At 48.5% G+C, this 2500-nt stretch overlaps 1 non-coding gene across 1 annotated transcript; it reads left to right on the forward strand.

Annotated features, from left to right (window-relative positions):
- The first annotated feature begins 1972 nt into the window (after nucleotides 1-1972).
- Nucleotides 1973-2130, forward strand: LOC125773092 (5.8S ribosomal RNA). Its single transcript, XR_007419896.1, has one exon. It is a non-coding gene; the product is annotated as a 5.8S ribosomal RNA (ribosomal RNA).
- Nucleotides 2131-2500: the final 370 nt, after the last annotated feature.

Consider the following 2500-nt stretch of genomic DNA (forward strand, 5'->3'; position numbering starts at 1 on the left):
TCTGGTGAAGCTTTCTGCATGTGATGTGCCTTGTGTGGATCCGTGGCCATTGCATTGTGTCTGGTGCTTAGATACCCAGACACTTAGAACGCTTGCGCGGAAAGCAAACTCGATCGTTGTACACTTTGATGGGTGACCATCACTGTGTCTCCGTGCCGTGCTAGATCCCCCCTAGCCGTAAGGCACTTTGAACGCCCCTTCGACGACGAGTTACAAGAGTGTGGTATGTGTCAGAATCTGGTGAAGCTTTCTGCATGTGATGTGCCTTGTGTGGATCCGTGGCCATTGCATTGTGTCTGGTGTGTAGGTACCCAGACACTTAGAACGCTTGCGCGGAAAGCAAACTCGATCGTTGTACACTTTGATGGGCAACCATCACTGTGTCTCCGTGCCGTGCTAGATCTCCCCTAGCCGTAAGGCACTTTGAACGCCCCTTCGACGACGAGTTACAAGAGTGTGGTATGTGTCATAATCTGGTGAAGCTTTCTGCATGTGATGTGCCTTGTGTGGATCCATGGCCATTGCATTGTGTCTGGTGTGTAGGTACCCAGACACTTAAGCAAACTCGATCGTTGTACACTTTGATGGGCGAGCATCACTGTGTCTCCGTGCCGTGTAAGAGCTCTCCTGGCCATCAGGCACTTGAAAGGTCCTTGGACGACGAGTTACAATAGTGGTGTGTTAGATACGTCAGATTACGGTGTCTACTACTGTGCAATACGTATCCGGCTACGGCACGGAACGAACGGGAACTGTGGTGCAGACAAACAAGAGTTAAGCCTATTAGTCATTAACTCTAAGGACGGGGCCATGGGGCGGTACGCAAAGGATACGGATGAGCGAGTATGCAGGCCCAATACTCAATAGCTCGATCCGATCCAAGCACATGAGTTGACTGCGGCGCCAGGTTAATCAATGTGCTAGATTCTATTTGGCCAGTAGAATCTTGTGTCTTATGCGATTTGATACCAAGACACCAGAACGAAAGTTAGTTGAAGAGTTATTAAACTCTTATGAAGTATGGTTGTGCAATCACAACTTATGACTTTAACCTATAAAGTGGATATGGACTTGCAATTATAACATGGAATCTCTACACACCCCATGAGCTCGATCCAATCCACGCACACGAGTTGCCTGAGTAGCGACAGGTATACCGATGTGCAATACGTATCCGGCCACGGCACGGAACGAACGGGAACTGTGGTGCAGACATACAAAGAGTTAAGCCTACTAGTCATTAACTCTAAGGACGGGGCCATGGGGCGGTACGCAAAGGATACGGATGAGCGAGTATGCAGGCCCAATACTCAATAGCTCGATCCGATCCAAGCACATGAGTTGACTGCGGCGTCAGGTTAACCAATGTGCTAGATTCTATTTGGCCAGTAGAATCTTGTGTCTTACGCGATTTGATACCAAGACACCAGAACGAAAGTTAGTTGAAGAGTGATTAAACTCTTATGAAGAATGGTTGTGCAATCACAACTTATGACTTTAACCTATAAAGTGGATATGGACTTGCAATTATAACATGGAATCTCTACACACCCCATGAGCTCGATCCAATCCACGCACACGAGTTGCCTGATTAGCGACAGGTATACCGATGTGCAATACGTATCCGGCCATAGGCACGGAACGAACAGGAACTGTGGTGCAGACATACAAGGGCCATGGGGCGGTACGCAAAGGATACGGATGAGCGAGTATGCAGGCCCAATACTCAATAGCTCGATCCGATCCAAGCACATGAGTTGACTGCGGCGCCAGGTTAACCGATGTGCTAAGAGAGTTGTTCCTGGGCCTTCAAAGTGACTTCAAAACTATCTTAGCGAATGGTGGCCATGGGCGTAGACATGAGCCACAAGTCACAAGGCCTGGGACTATTGGGTAATAAAGACAACTTAGTCAGAAAGTTAGTCTTTGGACGTACCACCGGGATTGTGTTACATTGGGAACCTTACTATAAAACCCTAGGCAGGGGATCACTCGGCTCATGGATCGATGAAGACCGCAGCTAAATGCGCGTCACAATGTGAACTGCAGGACACATGAACACCGATAAGTTGAACGCATATTGCGCGTCGGACGATTAAACCCGGCCGATGCACACATTCTTGAGTGCCTATCAATTCCTTGATATACAACAAACCAAACTTCAGGGTGGAGCGTGCCACAATAGAACACTATGGCGAGCAGCCCGTCTAGTGTCGTGGGGGAAACACGCTTCCACACTGTGCATAATGGCGTGCTCGGGACCTTTGTTGGGACCGCAGGGCGCTGAAAGTAAAGGGGTGAACCGCATAAATCGCACGCACGTAAACGCGCACACACACAAATAGAGTGAGACGTATCGTAGGATACCGCTAAGAGTACGTTGTGAAACATGGGGAAATTCAATCGAAAACCTCTTTGATGTCCAAGATTTCGTTGACCGTATCCGTCGTAATACTGGATCAACGTGCTTGGGGGAAAACGTCAAAGGGTTTTATAATAG

Source organism: Anopheles funestus (assembly GCF_943734845.2).
Source record: "Anopheles funestus chromosome X unlocalized genomic scaffold, idAnoFuneDA-416_04 X_unloc_22, whole genome shotgun sequence".
Lineage (NCBI taxonomy): Eukaryota > Metazoa > Arthropoda > Insecta > Diptera > Culicidae > Anopheles > Anopheles funestus.